The sequence below is a fragment of the Petaurus breviceps genome, unplaced genomic scaffold (assembly GCF_028583685.1).
Source record: "Petaurus breviceps papuanus isolate PSGF00001 unplaced genomic scaffold, PetGlider_PUasm1.0 90723, whole genome shotgun sequence".
Taxonomy (NCBI): Eukaryota; Metazoa; Chordata; class Mammalia; order Diprotodontia; family Petauridae; genus Petaurus; species Petaurus breviceps.
The window spans coordinates 9164506-9184891 of record NW_027187323.1 but is presented as its reverse complement, the minus strand read 5'-3'; the positions used below and the strand labels follow the sequence as shown (position 1 = coordinate 9184891).

The window sequence follows — 20386 nt, the reverse complement described above, 5'->3', positions numbered from 1 at the left end:
TTAAAAGCTAATACTGAAGAACAGATATATCGTTACCATTTTAAATGGTCTTAAGATGAGAGACCAAGCACGCATGTAGATATAGATATAGATATACATATACATATACATAATATACATATACATATACATATACATATACATATATATATATATAATACTTGAAATGATTTGACCAAAAAAGTAACTTCAATTTGAAAGTTAAGGACAAAAAGAGGCAACATAATATAGTGAATATGGCACTGGACCTGGAGTCAGAAAGACCTGAGTTCAAATATTGCCTCACTTACTAGTAGGTTGATCCTGGGCACACATAAACCCTGGGGAGTTTCCTCATCTGCAAAATGAGTGCATTGAATTTAATAGCTTTCTACTGTCTCTCCTAATTCTAAATCTATGATCCCATGAATAATCACTTATTTAAACTGACACATACACATTGAATATTCCTATATGTCCCTAAAAATAGTAACTGGCAGTGCCCTCATGCTTAAGGGTTCATAAAGTATAGTTCAAAGGATACGGAATTAGAATACCTGAATTCAAATCTTACTGCCATTTACGATCTGTGTAAGTAGTAAAAATTATGATCCCCATTTTATAGGTGAGGGAATTTTGGCCTAGAGTGAAATAATTTGCCTATGATTACCCAGAAATTAAGTGACAGTTCTGATTCAGAATTCGGGTACCCTGAAGTCCTAGCCATGACTCTTTCCACCACAGAGTGCTACGTTCCTCACGAGCTGACAAAAGGTGACTTAGCATGCACTTTTCTCAAACATAGCCCATTTGTTTTCTTGCTTCTTACTTAGTCTATACCTGTGATTTCTTCAGTATGAAGTCTCAGTGTAGAAACACTATGGACCAAAACACATTGACAACTCCTCTATAATTTATAGTCTCAGAGGGAATTCCCTGGAAGCTTTCAAATGTTGAATGACTTGTTCATATTGTGTGAGAGGCAAGATTTGAAGCCTGACTCTAAGATTAGTCCCTTATGGTTGATGAGAAAGTAGGAAGAGGCGAAGGAGGTATTCACATAGCACTTTGAGGTATGCTAAATGCTTTATAAACATTAACTAATTTAATCCTCATAATCACCCTGCAAGTGGTGGGTAGGTACTACTACCCCCATATAATCAGTTAGGTGGCACATTGGATAGAGCAGCTGGCCTGTGGCCAAAAAGTCCTTATCTTCATGAGTTCTAATCTGGCCTCAAACTAAAATTTTACTTAGCTGTGTGACCATGGGCAAGGCAATTGATTAATCGTTTACCTCGGTTTCCTCCTTTGTAAAATGAGTTGGAGAAAGAAATGACAAACTACTCTAGTGTCTTTGCCAAGAAAACCCCAAATGACAAAGAGTCAGACACAACTGAACAACATAAATGACAAAACTGAATCTGCCATAGGTTAAATGACTTACTTAGGCTCATATAAACTCCTTACATTTCACATGGGGAAAATAAAGCCCAGAAAATTTAAGTGACTTACCTAAGGTCATATCGTTAGTCACTGCAACCCTGGGGAAAAAACCCCAAGGACTCTTGCCCCTAATCATTATACTCTATTTTGCTGTCTCTTTTTCTGACCTATGGAAATATGGAAACAATGAGGATTAAGTGTCTGGGGCAGGATTTGAACTGGGTCTTCTTGACTCCAGAGTATACAAAAAGGAAGCCAGAGAGTACAAGAAAATTATCCAACCTCTTTTATTCATCATAATTGCTTAAAGTCCCAGTGAGGAGAGGGTAAGGAGCTGGGAAGAGAAATGAATATGTGTGTGTGAGTGTGTGTGTGTCTGTGTGTTGTGTGTGTGAGTGTCTGTAGGACTTAAATCTGTATTTCCTTGTCATGGACCACTTTATTTTCCTGTCCCAATCAATAGCTTTCTACTAGATAAGGGTTAAAACAGACAAATCATCATTTTTATTTAATTTGAAGACTGGCCCTCCAAAGCAGGGAAGGGTAGCTGTGATATAGCCTCTATTTTCTCTTCTTGCATAGCAAGACGTAAAACAGCAAGATAAAAGCAGCTTAGAGCTGAAGGAAGTGGTTTCAACTAAGTTGTCCAGCATTTGTCCACCAGGATTGTATGACTCATCATGGAGTCTGTGTCTAAGTGTCCTCATCTATAAAAGAAAAATAAGACAATTCATGCCTCATGAAGGAAATGGAGATGAGACGGCCCAATTTGGAGAAATAGCTAGCATTTGTAATCAAATTACAGAACTTTAGAGCTTGGAAAGGACTTTATCAGCCATCTAGTCTAAACTCTTTACTTTCAGGGTGGGGAAACAAAGCCCCCCAAATTTAAATGATTTGCCTAACATCATACAGCTAGCTACACAATGTAACCCTGGGAAAAGAGCCCAAGGCCTCTTCCTCTGGTCATTCCACTTTGTCCTGCTGTCTCCTTCCACCAATGGGCACATGAGGGGTTATGTAAAGATGGGGGGAAAGCAACATTATTTAAAAATAGTATTTCCTCCCCTCTGCCAAATTTATAATAGCAGCTAAAGAATGTGCTCTTACATAATACAGTCTTTACAGGAAAGGTAAAAACTGGACAACCAGAAATAAATTAAATATCTGCCCTTGATTGTCATGGTCAGCACTAGTTTATTGAGCTAATCCTTTATTAGCATGCTAGAGCTTTGAGGAAGATGGTCTTTTTATTGTTTTGTGGTAACTCTTTATTTTAAGTATCTTATCATTATGAATTCATTTAGTATTGATTGCAATAGCACTGATCATAAAGAATTAATTTGGCATTACCGTGGATGTCATATGCACTTATATAAGAGTTCAGCTATAATTCAAAATTAATTAATATGGTTGAGTGTTACTGCTTTTGCCATTTTACCATTTTTTTAAATCTGTTTGTTTTTTGTTTTTTTTTTTTAAAAATGTTAGAAGCCTGAACAGAATCTACAGAGGGCATTTATCTTTGGGGCAATTTCCTCCAGTGATAACTAGAAAATATGAATCTTTTATCTTCCTCAGTGTCCTAGAACTTTTGGGACTCCCTTTTTGGAATGCAGTGATATCAAGGGAACAGGAAACTGTAAGCATTTGGAAAATGTCTAGACCTGATGGGATTTCCCACTTGCTTGAAAACACAGGGGTGAGAAAAACAATTGAAAGCTCATCTTACTCTAATTTCTTTTGTCTCCCATAACGATTTATCCCTGTCAGGGTGTAGAGACCCCAGCAAAGGAGTTGTGTTTACTTATAATTAGGTTAAACAACCATAGGACACAATTCAGGATACACTTCTAGCAACCCGAGATGACTGAAAACAAGTATTTGTGATAGGAAAAATGAGGCTGACTGAATGTGTCAAAAGGTCTAGTGAGGAGAGGGTAAGAAGCTGGGTGCTCTTAGAGATCTCTCCCTGCGCCTGCTGCTGCCTTCAGCATGCCATGGCTGAATGAAAGATCAAAAGCACGGAAGTAGTCTTAGCTCAAAAGTGAAGACATTTAACTAGAAATTCATAGGAATTTCTGCTCAGGTTCAAATCCTGTTGACTATGAAATATGCTTTTAATCTATTTTTCCAATTGTGAAATTGTAATTGTTCCTTGGATGTATCTTTTTAAAAAAATGAAAAATAAAAAGATAAATCATGATTACTCGGGGTCACTTTTTTAATGTTTTTTTATTTTTTAAATAAAAATTTTATTTACATCATTCATTTCCATCAGATTTTGAGTTACAAATTGTCTCTCCATTTTTCCCCTACCCATCACCCCAAAATAGCAGTCCCACAGGATATCCCCTCCTCCAATCTGCTCTCTCCCATATTTTCTCCCATACCCACTTTACTTTTCCAGTAGGGCATGGTGGATCTCTATGCCCCAGTGCCTGTATATCTTATTTCCCAATTACATATAAAATAGTATTTATAATAGTATATATATATATATATATATATATATATATATATATATATATATATTTAAACATATGATTTTAAAACTTTTAATTCCAGATTCATTACCTTCCTCCCTTGTCATCCACCCTTACTGGGAAGATAAGCAGTTCAGTATAGGTTGTACATGTGTAGCTAATGGAAAACAATAACATAGTAAATATATTGTAAAAGACTGACTATATTTCACTTCATCCTATCCTACCTCCCACTTGTTCTATTCTCTACTTTGATCCTGTCCCTTTTCAAAAGTGTGTGCTTCCAAATTCCCTCCCTCCCAGCCTGCCCTCCCTTCCATCATCCCCAATCTGATCCCCTTCCCCCTACTCTCCTGTAGGGTGAGATACCCTATTTAGTGTGTATTTCATTCCCTCCCCAAGCCAAATTCAATGAGAATAAGGTTGACCCATTCCCTTTTGCCTTCCTATTCTTCCCCTCCATTGTAACCATTTTCCCTTGCCTCTTTTTTATGAGATAGTTTACCCCATTCTGTCTCTCCCCATCTCCTTTCATTATATTCCTCTCTCACCTCTTAATTTCACCTTTTAAGTATCATCCCTTTCTATTAAATTGGTCCTGTGCCCTCTATCTATGTATACCTTTAAACATATATACACACATTCACATATGTATTCATATGCCCATATACCCTCATATATAGACATATATATATATATATATATATATATATAATTTCTAATCCCTTCAACTATTTTCATACTGAGAAAAGTTTCATCAGTTACAAGTATTGTTTTACCATGTAGGAATGTTTATAGTTCAACTTTGATAAGTTCCTTATGATTTCTTTTCCCTGTTTACCTTCTCATGCTTCTCTTGCTTCTTGTATCTGAATGTCAAATTTTCTATTCAACTCTGTTTTTTTTTTCAGCAAGAATGCTTGAAAGTCCTCTGAGATTCCACTGAATGACCATATTTTCCCCTGAAACATGATACTCAGTTTTGCTGGATAGGTGATTCTTGGTTTTAGTCCCAACTCCTTTGACCTCCGGAATATCATATTCCAAGCCCTTCGATCCCTCAGTGGAGAAGCTGCCAGATCCTGGGTTATCCTGATTGTGTTTCCACAATATTCAAATTGTTTCTTCCTGGCTGCTTGTAAAATTCTCTCCTTAATCTGGGAATTCTGGAACCTGGCTATAATATTCCTAGGAGTTTTCTTTTGGGGATTCTTTTCAGGAGGTGATCGGTGGATTCTTTCAACCTCTATTTGGCCCTCTGGTTCTAAAACATCAGGGCAGTTTTCTTTGAGAACATCCTGGAGGATTATTTCTAGGTTCTTACTTTGATCATGACTTTCAGGTAGTCCAATAATTTTTAAATTATCTCTCCTGGATCTATTTTCCAGGTCAGTGGTTTTTCCCATGAGACATTTCACATTGCCTTCTATTCTTTCATTTGTTTGGATCTGTTTAACAGCATCTTGATTTCTCATAAAGTCATTAGCTTCCATTTGCTCCAATCTAATTCTGAAGCAATGATTATCCTCATTGAGCTTTTGGGATTCTTTTTCCATCTGGCAAATTTGACTTCTTAAGGCATTCTTCTCCTCATTGCCTTTTTGAGCCTCTTTTGGCATTTGAGTTAGTCAATTTTTTAAGGTGTTATTTTCCTCAGTCAGGCTGTTGACTCTCATTGCATAATTTTCTTGCATCATTCTCATTTCTCTTCCGAATTTTTCCTCCACTTCTCTTATCTGTTTCTTAAAGTCCTCTATGACCTGTAACCAGCTCATATTTTACTTTGAAGCTTTTGGTACAGGAGTTCTGACTTCACTGTCTTCCTCCTGTTCCATGCTTTGCTCCTTTTTGTCCCCAAAATAAGAGTCTAGTGTTGGAATCTTTTGTCTGCTTTGTTTCCTTTGCCTGGTCATGTCACCCCTCAGTCACTTGACCCCTGGGCTTTTTGCCACAGTAGGACTCTGCCACCAGACAGGGGAGCTTTCGTCTCAAACACTGGGGTTTTCTCAGCTGCCAGAGGTATTAGATGGGTGCCCTCTATGAGGCCTCCACATGCTCTGGCAGGCTGGACACGTGCCCCAGGACCTCCACCCTAGACTGCAATCCAGATCCAAGTAGGTTAAAGCAAGAGCAATTACCCCTCAGACTGGTCGCTTGGTCCCCCTACACTCTGCAGGCCAGGAGCTGAAGCTGCCACATGGCACTGGCTGGCTGTGCTAGTGTCTCAGAGTCTTCTCACTCTGGGGGCAAAAGCTGATGCACTCCCACTTACTGGGTCCCAATGTCCAGACTGCACTGACCTCTCACTTTGTCCTTCGCATCTATTTGTTGATAATTCTGGAAACGGCCATAGCTGCTGCTGATCTGGAGTCTCTCTGGCCAGCAGCTGGTCATACCTGCCCTGGGGCTAAAACCTCTGTCTTGCAAGGGCCTGGGCTAGGCTCCCAGAGCGCTGCGCTGTCCAATTCCTGCCAGTCTGCTAGGCTGTCCTCAGGGGGAGGTTAGCTTCTCTGTGTCATTTTGTGGGTTCTGCAGCTCCAAAGTTTGTTCAGAGTACCCTTTTTACTTTGATTGGGGAAGGTGGAAACCAGAGCCACTTAGAGGTCCTGCTTCTACTCCACCATCTTGACTCTACCCCATCAGGGTCATTCTTAAATGGAGAAAATGCCTGATATTTGAAATAGCAACATTTGTGGGGTGCTGTCCCTCAAAAAAAGCACCTTTACCTAAAAAGACAGACTGTGTTTTGAATATTTGTGCCCCCACCACCCTTTCCACATTGCCTATAATTCTTCTTGTCCCTCCCCCTGAAATTAGGATTCATTTCTTTGCATCAAGCAATTTGTATATCCGAGTCTATTTGTTAAGTATCCAAGTCTACTGTTAAGTAAAAATGATTTTGAAAGAAGTAATATCTTATCATTACAATTAATGGTAACTAATATTTCATATAGCCACTAACCTAAAAAAATCCCCAAGGAAATATGATACAGGATATATTTTACATTTTCAAGGAGAGATCGTTGTCACATCCATATTCATATCCTCTACCTTCACTCCTAGGTCAAAGTCCATTAAGGAAGGACCTGCAGCTTGCTAGAATGTCTGTGAAGGACAAACCAAAGTGAGGAACATTGGGCAATATGATGGTTGTAGACACTTGGGGGTCAATGAATATGATGAAAGAGAATCAAATAGAGAAAGGTATGATGGAATTATAAGCTTTAGAACCAAAAGGAGTTTTAGAAGATCAAGTAGTCATAGATCACGTCATGGATCCCTTTGGCAGTCTGGGGTTGCCTATAGACATCTTCAAAGAATAATATTCTTAAATGCACAAAATAAAATACTTGGTATTATAAAGGAAACCAAATATATTGAAATAAAGTTGTAATTTTTCTCATCCAAGTTCCTGACCTCCCTTGAAATCTATTCTCAGACCTTCTAGGAATCTGTGGAGCCCAGGTTAACAAGCCATGGTCTAATCTCCATGGCATTTTAATGAAAAAACTGTGACCTAGAGAGGTAGGATAACTTTTTAAAGGTCCCATAGTAAATACCAGAGCCAAAACTAAAACTCAGTTACTTTCCTTCAAAGCTCTCATGCTAGCTCTAACTATCATTATGGCTCCTCTATAAGCCTGGTTTAGACCAATTCTGCTTTACAGAAACAATTTTGACAACTCTTAGCCTAAGCTTCACCTTAGACAGGAAAGCGTCTTGTAAATAAGGGGCTATGGGTACATCTCGAACCTTTTAATGTAAGACCCTCAAAGTAGGCTCAAATTCAGGTTCAATGAACATCCCTATAAGATGCTCTCTTCTAAATTCTTTTGTGACGTCTCCTAATCTCACTTCACCATTATCCCTATATCCCTTGGAAAACTGCCAGCCCTTGACCTACATAATGGAAAGGCCCTCATTTCTGTCTAACTTCTATCATGTTTTTATATTGGGGGATTTGGGAAATTAGCTATCATCTTTGCTGGGCCAAGTTTTCCTTTCTCAACAGTGGTATAGAAATCCCACCATGATCCTTGTCCTTCAAAAAAGGTACCATATACTCTGTTGGTTAGTGAGAAACAATTAAGATCAGGCATGCCCTGCCTAACATCATTAATTGGTTACATGAAAACATAATGTTAGATGAACACAATGATATTACAGAAGCACTCAATTCTCTGGGGGAAATGTTATAAATATATGACTGGCTCAGTAATGTTAAATGATGGAGTTTTACAACTTTATGGTGGAGTTTGGTTATAAGGTAACAATGTTATTGCAACACTGGTCAGGTAACCTTAGACAGGGAATATCTGTATAGAAGTTTATTCTTGGGATTCTGACTTTTGGCATTTACTAGATGTCTGTTAGCAACACATTTGCTATGGTATAAATCATAGTTCCAGGCCTAAAAATGCCAAAGTCCAGAGGAATCTCCTATCTAATTTACTGATCGTTGAAAGACAAAGAAGACTTAGGATGACTGAAATAATTTAGCCTCATTTTTTTTTTGCCCTGACTACTTTCCATCAGTAAGATGAAATTCCAGTGTGAAAACTCCTTCTACCAATGCAAATTGGCAATTCATCTGTAATTTACAGACTTGGGGGGATTGCCTAGAGGCATTAAGAGCTTAAAGGGTTGCCAGTGGTCATGCTGTGTCAAAATATGTCAGTATGTGCCAGATGTAGGACTTGAACCCAGACCTGTAAGGTCTAGCCATCCTATCTTGAAGATTTCAGATTAGCATGTGTTTTGCTTACAAACATTTTGGGATTATTTCAATGGTATCAGGGTCTCCTGCTTGAGCAGCTGATCAAAAGATGTTCAGCACTTAGTGAGGACTCTGTGAACATAAGCATTCACCCTTAAAAATTAACAGACGATGTCATGGAGGTAGGAGGGTATTCTTTATTTGTGCTATGGGAAGCAATAATGGAGATTTACAGTTCTCCAATACAGCATAGGATTTCCCAGAATGCTGACTAACTAAACTACTCGGTGGTTTATTGATGTAGTTCTGTATTGAAAACACAAGTTTATTAATAAAAGCTTCACTAGAATATAAGATGTAAAGGTTGTGGGCAAGAATGGGGAAATACATGAGGCTTTAAGAAATATAATCAGGAAATTAACTTACAGAATCAGCTAGGAAATTTAAGGTTACAAGAAAAATATATGAGTGGGAACATGGTGGGAAAATTTTTTTCCCTCCTGTTTATAGGTTTTCATAGTCACAAATATTTCTTACAGCTTTTACTTCTTAAAAAAGGCATCATTAGATCTTCATGCCTGTTTCTTAAGAATAAAATGTCTGAAAAAATATTTTCAAGATTTAAAGTGAAAAGGGACCTCAGAGATCATTTAGTTCACTTCTTTCCCCTCCCCCCCCATTTTTATAGATAAAGAAATAGAGAGATTAAGTAACTAACCAAGATCATACAGGTACTAAAGGACAGAGGGAAAATTTTGAAACTCGGTTTTAGGACTACAAATGTAGTGTCTCAGCAACCACAATTGCGAATATATTTTTTGAGAGTAAAAAACAAAAAATCCAGGACATGTCAAAATACTCTGAGTCCTTGGATCACACTGAGGGTCTCCTGTCATGCATAGTTGATGGCAAAAATCACCTCACCCCCACCCCCATAGGTGGAATTTACCACCCGGGTGCAACAGTTACCAGGTTGGCTCCTGAACTTAAGCCTTCCAATTAAACCAAACAACCTGTTACAACTTTGCCAATGGACTCCATTTCCTTAGGTTCCATGTAACCAGCCAAATCCTTGCTCAGTAGAATTCCCAGCAAAGAGAAAGGAACAATTGGGGATAATTGTGTTAACATCTTTTCTTTTAACTTGAGCTAGCAAAGGGAAATGCATCAACGTGGAGCAGATGTGCTGAGACCAAACGATCTCTTCCTCATGATTACAGTTGGTTATACCTGTGGATAGGCAAGCTATTTCAGCTGCAAATGTGCAAGAGAGGGTAGTACTAAAGTACAATATGTGGTCCTGGAGGCTTTGTTCCCATGTAATAGGGTGCTTCGTTTCACTAGACCTGGCACGTCCATAAAGAAACAAACAACAAAGGAAAAACTATGTACAGTTGGTAACGCAGTCTTCCTGGGCTGCTTAGTGAGTGCCCTGGTTCTCAGCAATGTTGAAATAAATATCGTGAAAATTCTTATTTGAAGTTGGGAAGTAATGATTGTTTCTACTTAATGTGCTCGGTGACTCTGCACCCTATTGTTTCCCACCATTTGAAAATGCCTGAGGATGTCATTATAACTACATGTATCAATATTAAACCTTTACAAACACTTGACTAAATGAGCTGTTATTATCTTTGTTTCTGAAAATAGTGTACCTTTTTACTTCATTTATCAGTAACTAGGTGTAGTCAATTGCACTCTGGTATTGATCTCAATATCTATAGCAGTCGCAGAGTACCTTTGCTCAAGGTCACAGTAAGGTCTGTTTATGATCAATATGAATTGACTGTCTGCAAATAAATTTACGTAGCTGACATAATTGCAAGTAGTACCTTTTTCAAATTAAGGTGGACCACTTCCCAAAGCACATGTGTTGAAGCCCCAAATGGTAACCTAATCTAGCTTTGGATAATGAACCAATCCTACTAGAATTTACAATTTATAACTGAAAACTGAGTGAGCTCTCAGATAACCAATCCTAAACGATACCAACCGAGTTTAAAGTTTCAAGTTCTAGCATGGGATGGTAGGTATATTTTCTAAAAAATGCTGTTTTGATATATGGAACTCATATATGTCTTAACTCCACATTTTTTAAAGAAGACTCAAAGTCAAAGAAAGGAAGAAAAGAGGAAAAGAAGAAGAAAAGAAAGAGAAAAAAAGAAGGTAGGAAAGAAAATAGGAAAGGAAGGAGAAACTGAATGGAACATTTAGCTCCTCCTAATCTGAAGACCCATTTTAGTAAGCCTAAATTTTTTTGGGAAGAAGCAGGATTATCCAAATGGAACTTCAATTTCTAGTGCCATGTTTCTGTACCGTGGGCTCCTCACACTGTGGGGAGAGGCTCTTGTGATCAGCTTGCTAGCCACTGGATGTCACTGATGCTTACACAAATGGAGCTTAAGGGGCATTTATCTGACTGTAAAAATCATGACTTCAGTAGAAAGCAGTTTAGCTAGAAACATTTCACTCAGGCAATTTCTAATTTCAGAAAAATAGGCTCATAAAGCTCACAAAGGCGATACCCAACTTCAAGCGTGATTAGTTTCAGTTGTTTGTTTCAGCTTTAGCTGGGATATGAATAAACAGCAAGTTTTGGGGGTGCAGACAATTTTGACAGCAGCTGCCTCTCTGCTTTTAAAATAACACCACCCAATCAGGTTTTGGCTCCCTAAACAGCTTATCAAGGAGGTCCAAAATGAAAGCCAATATTTAGAATAGCCTAAAACACACACACACACACACACACACACACACACACGGTTCCTCATTAACTGATTATGGAAGGACAATATTCTGATTTCAAGTATGTCCAAGAGAATTAGTTCCCCAAAAGAAAGACTAAAGGATCATCGGGGTATTCAGATGACACAGCCTTCAGCAGAAACAGCTGGAATAATATTTTAGAAAAATTGCAACTTTATAACTCATAATTAATAAAGAGAATTATCTAAAAAGCCCTGGATATATTATAAAAATGATTCCATCGTATTTTTTTCAAATATGATTCTATCAGGGGAATGGAATTGTATTTTGTTGTTTTCAAAATTTTTTATTCTATCAGGGAACCCAATCTGATCTATCAGCAGATGCTCTACAGGATAAATATGAAAAGATGCAATAGATTGGAAAGTTCTAAGAAAATGAAGAGTCTTCTTTTTTCTTGAACAGAGACACAAAACAAATGTGTTATGTTAGTGGCTTGGAGAAAAGGCAGTATATAAGTGCAAAGAATTATGACAAATGACATTGCAACAAAACATGTTGCCATCTCTGAGGCTGAACCATTTGAGAAGCTATTTTGAATTAATAACGCATGCCATAGTGATTACATTTGCTTAGCAGAAACATTTTAAGAAATAACAGCCTGCAAAAGGAAACTGAAACAATAGTTCTCCACTCTTATATAACATATAATTGCTATATTTCTGTAAATGAGAAAGTTTCTAAATCCATGGTAATTAAATGCCTGCGTTTTTATTTTTAAGTGACCATATGCATATGCAGCAAAAATCAATGTAATATTCTTGTCTGATTTTTTTATTACATTAAACAAAAATAGAGATGAATGGAGACTAAATCACCCATTGATGATTCACATTACAAGAGATGCAGTAGCTCATGGTTTAACTAAAATCCACCCAAATTTAACATAAACAAGGACACAAGGCAAGATAATGCAACAAGCTCTTAGTGTGGAATCCCCACCACCACCACCACCAAATAAAATTCATGTATGGAAATGTAGTCTTGTAACTGTTTGCCATGATTAAGTTAAAGATGAAGAGTTTCATTCAGATGAAGTGTGGTCAAGCACAATGTCACAAGTTGGTAGTTAGTGTAGCCTGGCACAACTGCAATCATGCCTCTGGGCATGTTACATTTAGTATCTGCAAAAAGCCAGAAAGACTCCAGGATGAGGAGTTCTCTCTCTCTTTCTCTCTCTCAAAAGTTTCCACCTTAAATAAACTAAATCATGCAGTATCAGTAGGTAAGATGGTCAATGCAATTAAATTCAAAACTTGAATGTATTGAACTTTCTGCAATTATACATGGGTCATCTCTGGACAATATGTTGGCCATCTGGTAGCATCTGTGCTGTTCCCACTAATAGAGTTCCTGCTGTGGCTCCGGGCCCTGACAGGCAGCACTAAGCAGGTCACATGTTGTGTCTTTCAGCCATATTTAGGTCACAGGTTTTTTTTTTGGGGGGGGAGCGGGAGAGGAGGAATAATCTTATTGTACAAACGCATAAAAATGAATAACCCCTTGCAGGTATTTGTTGTGTTCTGATAAGTGCAAAAGGACTATATTTTATAGCTTGATTCCATGCTTAATCCAAAACCTAATGAGAAAGTAAATAAACCATCCTAGGCATCTGAATGAATACTATATAAATGTCAATGACTAAGGGGGTTTTACCTTCTTTTGAGAAAGGGCAGAGTCTTTTGGGTGATATTTTCTCTGAAGAAGCAAGAAAGAGATACATATCTGTCTTTTAGTTCAGAAATGAATCCTTGATAGAAAAATTAGAAGGTTCTGAAATAAAACGAATTGGGTGTATCCATCTTTCAAATAGAGTAGACACCCATTTGCCACATTCAGTCACTGAGCCCTCCCAGAGAAATGTATTGAAACTCTATCATCCTCTGGACAATGAGTTGCTCCCTAAAAATGTTTTTTGGAATATTCAAAAGCCTGATAAGCACACACAGACTGCACAAACAATGTAAACTTGTTCTAAAAATCTGAATGTAAAAAAAAAGATAGCAAGTCTCATGAAACATCACTTTTTTCATCAAGGAAAACTTTGAACTTGGTGTCTTATGACTGACCAAAAAAAAAAAAGTAGCATAATGCAAAGGCACTATAATGTAAACGTTTTTTTTTAAAGTATGAACCTTACCTATATTTTTTCCAAGTTCATTTGATATAGATTTTAAAATGCAGTGGGCACAAGACTCAAGACGACATAAGCAATTCCAGTTTGACATCAATTAGTGAGTAGCTTTTACTCTTATAGACATATTTATAATGGAAAGGAGTGCATTTAGGCTTTAAGGTCCTGCCAACTAATCAATTTGATGAACTAATTGATAATAAATGTTAATTGACAACTAACAGCAGTCAATTAATTGCATTTCAAATGTAGCTCCAGGAAGCCGAGTTGAACATTATTCTACCTCAAGCTACTGAAATAATAGCTTTAGCAATGACTTTGCAACAGGCTGCAAAGGTCAAAAAATGGGCTACCCTCCCCATAAGGAGAATTGGAAATCTAGGGCACGAGTTTGCAAAAAAGTATTGACCTATACCCAAGTATTCTTCACATTAACCTCCTAAGTGTGATGGTCTATCTTTGACACAGTTTGGTACTGGTTTCATAGGATTATGATAACATTCCTTGGAATCGCAATGTTGAAAAGACATAGTCCAGTCAGAAAAAAAGAGGGCATAGATAAAAAGCTACAGGAGACCCCACAATCCATCTCATCCAGCTCCCACATTTTGCAGATGAGGAAGCTAAGGTCCAAGGAGGTTACATCCAAGGTCAGACTGACAATAAGCATCAGAAGGAAGATTTGAACTCTGGTCATTTGATTCCACAAATCAGTGGTCTTTCCAATTTACCAAACTGCCTTCCTCATTATTTTGGCCAATTAAAATAATTCATTTCTTTGGCCGGACCATTTTATCAAGAGTACCTAGATCAAAAAGATAGCTCTGTTTAGCTTTAAAACTGCCCCCTCCAAGGAATCATTTTTAAGTGGTGTTCCTCTGGAGTAGAACTGACATGCTCCATTTTTCCAGGGGGTAATGAGATATGTTAAGGGCCTTGTTCTCCAAGGACCTTGACTGGATAATTTCTTGCACCTGCAACTCCTGCACCTGTACACTGAGAAGAACAACTGTTTAACTCTGACAAAATTCCACAGCCATAAATCTGCCTGATCTGGCATAATTTAAAAGCTCTCAAAATTGGTCACTAGGTATTTCGAGATAAAGAATAACTACCAAAGCAGCAACTACTTAGCCTAGAATTTGTGCCCAATGCTTTCCATATGAAACTGAATTTGAAGAAGATACGGACAGGGCTCAAGCACGTAAAGTGCTTTTCTACTACTTTCTAATAATTTTGGCCAAATTGTAATGTACTTGTCGTGATTCAGCCACTAGCTACCTGCGGGACCTTGCTTAAGTCACTTTATATCTCTGAGCCTCAGTTTCCTCATGTCTTAAAAGAAGAATGTTGACTTGGACAAAGCTTACTATTCCTTTCTAGATCTAATGGTCTATGATTTTGCTATTTATTTTGTTGTTTGGGGAAGAAAACTATTCCCTATCGTTCACTTCTGGCTATGCTCTCCTTCCGAAAAATAACACAATAGACTCATGTGTATTTCATAGAGACTGTTACCTCAAAAGGCTTTATGGAGTTAGAAAAATGTCACTATAAAGTTAAATAAATGGTAGCAGAGGGAAAAACGAGTAAGAAGCGTAGGCAGAGACCCGAGATTTAAAATGAAATTTCAAGTGAGATGTGTAAATGGAAAGGACAGCTGCAATGAAGACGGTTCTTTGACAGGGATGAGATTATGTGGAGGGGAATTCTGGGTCAGGACAAGAAAAAAAGGAGGGGAAACTGGGGCAAACCTTTGGAAAGTTTTTTAAAATTCTGAACTGTAGTGAACAGGGTCAGTGATTTCTCATCATGAAAAGGGAGACAACCACATTGCTGAAATAGACAGGCATACAAATCACCTTCATGGGGGGGGCAGAGAAGGAGGGGAACTGCCACAAGTGTCTGGGTATGAGCACACCAGATGAGCAGTTAGAAAAGTCACCCATTTGAACTTGAACTCTTCAAAGAAAACTGCTCTAAAACTCAAACCAACAAATAATTCAGAAGGAGCTCAAGCCTCCAGTTATGATGACCTGGATAATTACATAATTTCCTATTAATTGTAGCATCAGAAGCAAGCCAATTGTGCACGTGCACAGGCACACACACAAACAATACATATCCTTGGTATGGATTGGCCTTCTTTGCCAACATAATTATAAGAAAGGTGGGCATAAACTTTCAGAAAATGATGATATGTAAGTTACAAGCATTTAGGTTTATTTGCAATAGAACTGGGATTTAGAGCTTAAGTGGACTTGAGAGGCATCTAGTCTAGTGGTGTCAAATTCACATAGAAAGAGGGGTCACTAAAAACCATTCTTAACGATCCCTGTGGGCTGTGTATTGACTTGGTTTAAATATATAATGTTATATATGTTTCAGTGCATTTTTATTTATTTTGTTAAATATTTCCCAATTACATTTTCATCTGGTTTAGGTCACACCCAGGAGTGTTATGGGTTATATGCAGTAATAGACCGTGTGTTTGATACTAGCCCAATTCTCTTATTTTACAGATGAGGAAACTGAGACCAACAGAAGTTAAATACTTCATTTTGAAGAGGACAATGACCCCATGGGGCGATGCCTTGACATGTGTGAATTGAATTTAAGTGAGGCCAAGTTGCACAAAGACATCAGCCTCACTCTCTCTTCCAGAATCATCCAAATCCAATAGAAAGACAAAAATCAGGACAACTGGAGATGGTCCAGGATGCAGTGGATGACCTTGACATTTTTGATGTCTGACCAAGTTCTAAGCGTTTTACAGCACCTACATTTTCCACCTTCATAATCATTGGAATAAATTATTCTCCTCTGCCCATTCCTCTAGAGGAAGTCTTTACATGCTTGTAGTAGGCAACCCCCTAACTCACTGACAGGTTTGAGGTCTGTTGGTTCAAAGTGGCAGAGGTAAGATATAAATCTCAGTTCTGACTCCAAAACCATCACTGTTCTTTCTACTGGACACCTTTCAGGTGGCTAGGTCCAAGGGGAGAGTTTTGGTGACCCTGCACAAGTCATTTGCTTTTGAAAGGGAGTCTTCCTCTTGTTTTCAGCTTTTCTGTAGGAGCAATCAGTCACATGTAGCTACCTCAATCATCTACTACTTTGGATCAGCAATTTTGAGAAGAGCTGGTATAATTTTTTTTAATTTTCCTTCTCCACTTAGTAATGTTGCCCTAATACTTGGGACTGAGGTATAAAATCCCATTCCATGCAGCCTTTCTATATGCTATGCAAGATGCAGTTATAGATCCACATGGAATGTCATTAGAGGAAGCAGATTCAGATGTTATTTCGATAAACTCCTTTGAGCCACATAATATATATGATCTTATTAGAGACCCTTAGGTTTAGTTGGTGAACTACAAATAATCCGTGTGCTTTTTCAAACAAAAAATTCAAATGGCAAAGCTAATGTACTAAGCTTCCCCCTCAAGTTATATTAGGAGTAGATCTGTTTACTGCCAATGCATCCCCCTGATACATTAGCAGGGACTGGATCAGATCCTAATGTAACTCTCTGGGAGCAAGCAACTGCATGTCTGGATTTCCCACAGACATCAGAATTAGTATTGGGTGAACCAGAGTTCAGAAGCTTATATGGATAGGTCTAGCTGTTGGCAGCAGGCAGTGGGAGGCTGGTGGGTTGGGGGGTGGGGGGTGGGACAAGGTTCCCTCTCCACTTCTCAGGGGCTGCTGTATTGATTCCATTTGTCCACCTTTAACTCCCTCCTTAAAGCTCTACAATACCTTCTCATATTACCTTTACTTATGCATGTCTTATAAATGAGCTTAGGCTTCTCTTCAGAGCAAGATTCTCTAGTATGTAGCCACAGCATGGGGGACATGGATGCAGTATCGTACTGAAAGTCAGGAAGACCTGGGTCCAGTTCCTGCCTCTGACCACAGACAAGTCACTTAACCTCTTCCAGTCAAGCAACTTGACCTCTCTGAAACTTAGGCAACTGTCTAAGTTAGATCAATCTAGGGCTGGATGTGGAGGCACAAAGAACTGGGTTAAAATTCCACCAAGAGTTCTTACTAGCTGTATCATGGTGGACAAGTAGCTTAACCTACCCCTGTAAGCTTCTAAAATGGTCAGTTATCTAAAGGTGTTAGTTTGGGTTGGTGGAGGGAGTTCTCATGCACACAAAATCAATGATGCAGCAAGGTACATGTACATTCACAGTTACACATATGTTTAGATCTCTTGTGTAACCAGACAAAAATGCATTTGACCTTGCTACATTCTTGAAATGCAAGGTGTGCTCCAATTTGCATACGTCAAAAAAAGTAAGATTTCATTCAAATTAACAACCTGGATCCAGAAAAGAAGCTGCTAAGCAAAGCTCTTGATGGGAAAAACAACCTAAAGGCAAGAACCATTTCAAATTCATTCCTGTGTCTATCTCAGAGTCCAGCACAGAAAAGTTGCTCAATAAATGCAGAATGAATCCAGGCTTCAGAAGATAAAATTAAACATAGGAACTAAAATAAAAACTAGGAAAAAAAACTTTCCAGTAGGATGACAAACTATACTGGGAGATTTGTGGAGAAAGATTATCTAATAAAAGAATGAATTCCACAGGAAGAAGGGAAGAGATTGATGAGGGAGAGGTGAAGGAGGGGCTCAGAGTAGTAAATGAAAAGAGATACAAAATTTCAACAGACAAAAGCTTGAAAAATTCCAACTGAAAAACAATATTCCCATAGCAAAAGACAGATTTAGGACCATTCCATTATTTTTTCCCCAAAGCAATATATCCTTCTTAGGATTGGAATCAGTTTTGGTTAGTGTAACCTAATTCATTAGCAATAGGTGGATCTGATTTTAATATATCTTTGGCAAATCAGCTTCTTTATGTCCTAATTCTTAGGGCAATAAGTGTTTTCAAAAGGAAAGCTTAGGAAACTCATCTCTTTAAAAGTCTATATATAACATTAATGGGTTTATTTTTTCAAAACCCACAAGGGTTAAAATACCTGTGGATATATTAATGCATGAATGAATAAGAATGCATTAAAATATGAGACGCACTCTGTTAAGTGCTGGAATAGAAGTGGAAAAGCAAGACAAATTTCTTCCTTCAAGAAACTTCTATTCTAACGGGGGGAGGGGAGGGATTCAGCACAGGTAAGAGGTTTTAGCTATAAATTAGATGAAAAGCTCTGTGATCCTTAGGGTTTAGGAGGGCAGGACAAATAGTGATTCTTCTCCTTTAATGTGATTTCCATTAATAGACCATAAATCAGTTTGGCCATTGTCAATGCCAAAGATTTTGTTGGCACAAGTTTTCTTTTTAGAGTCCTTAGTACCCGCAGCTGCTGAATTAGCTGAAGTATAGTACCTTCCACCAATGAACAAGCTAAAACTCCACAAAGGTTGCTTCCCTCTAGGCTATGGACTTGTCTGGAAGCAAGGTCGGTGGTCTTGTATTGCTTCTATTCCCAGGGCTCTTAGGTTTAACTGCCTGTTGGTAGTGAAGCTATTGGGCCCCCTCTCCTCAAGGGCTGCTCCTGTCAATTAGGACAGAAAGGACTAATCTGGAAAGAGGACCAATGTTCTGAGGAACATGACTATTTCCAGGGCTCTTGGGCCCAGACACCTGGGCTATCTTTATCAAAATCTGAAGGGAAGTGGTGGTTGACATGGTTTGATCTGCCTGGAACATCCCTCCCTCCTGTTTCTCCCTCAGCTCGGCTTCAGCTAGGCTGGCTTGCCAGCTTCATTGGTAGCAGCTGGTTGATGGCTTGATATAGGAGGATGAAGGCATAGAGGTCCCCTTTTCCAAAATGGTTGCTTATAACAGCAACATTTACATAGTGCTTTAAAGTTTGTACATATATTATCTCATCTGATCCTCCCAACACCCCATATGAGGTAGGTACTATTATCCTCATTTTACAAATTAAGAAACTGAGGCTGAAAGAGGCTAAGTGTTGTCTAGGATCACACAGCTAGTAAGGCTCTAAAGCAGGTCTCAGGTCTTCCTGACTGAGGAAAGGTCCACCATTCTTACCCTCCAGATGGATAATGGTGGCTGCGAGGGATGGGCTAGAGGCATGCTAAGTTACATTAGGTTAGGTACTAGTTCCCCCTTTCCTTGTATCACCAGGGCCTAGAATTGTGCCTTGAGTAGAGTAGGTGCTTAACATATGTTTGTTGAAACGAATTGTTGAACTGGGTTTACTGTTCACGTGTTGGTATTCAAAGACACATAGAATATTGAGTGGATCCTTTATTGAGAGTTGACAAAACACGGACAGAAATTTCAAAAGATGGCACAAAAAATTGCAATCTGCAATGGCAAAGGGATGAATGTGATTACAGAAGGATTAGATTATCATTAAGGAAGTTTGGAGTAGTGGCTAGAGAAATCTCCTCAAAGACCTGTCTTCGTGTTCTATCTCTGATACACACTGGCTGACTGACCTTGGACAAGTCACTTGTCTCAGTGTTGATTTGCAGAGAATGGTCAACCTGCAATAATTGAGGGAGTTTCTTCATCTGGAAGTTTCCTATACCAGTGAAATCACAGGTTCAGTGCCTACCCTATTAAACTCTCACTCCTTTGCAGGGTATATACCTGACTCTACCATGCCCCAGAAACTTCTTAATACTGGAAGTTCATTCTACCAGCTCTAAAATTCTCACATTAAAAGTATTGTCTTGACACCTCTCCCTCTGATTAGATGGCTCTTCCCAGAAGTTCCATTTAAGGAGAGTGTACAAGCCTGAAATCTCTGTATTTCCCATCAAGCAATATTTCTCTCTGCTTCTCCATCATGCCTTCCCTTCTTCCTCCATACCTTTCCTTCTTCTCCCTTCAGCTTTCTTTTATGTTA

At 38.5% G+C, this 20386-nt stretch overlaps 1 long non-coding RNA gene across 2 annotated transcripts in view; it reads left to right on the top strand.

Annotated features, from left to right (window-relative positions):
• LOC138145101 (uncharacterized) overlaps positions 1–20386 on the top strand; it is a 53471-nt gene that overhangs the window by 15869 nt on the left and 17216 nt on the right. The window contains exon 2 of one of the 2 annotated variants that reach the window (XR_011164111.1): positions 16051–16447. This is a non-coding gene — a long non-coding RNA (uncharacterized lncRNA). Of the gene's footprint in view, positions 1–16050; positions 16448–20386 lie in introns of those variants that run through there. The other variant, XR_011164110.1, reaches the window with a different exon arrangement.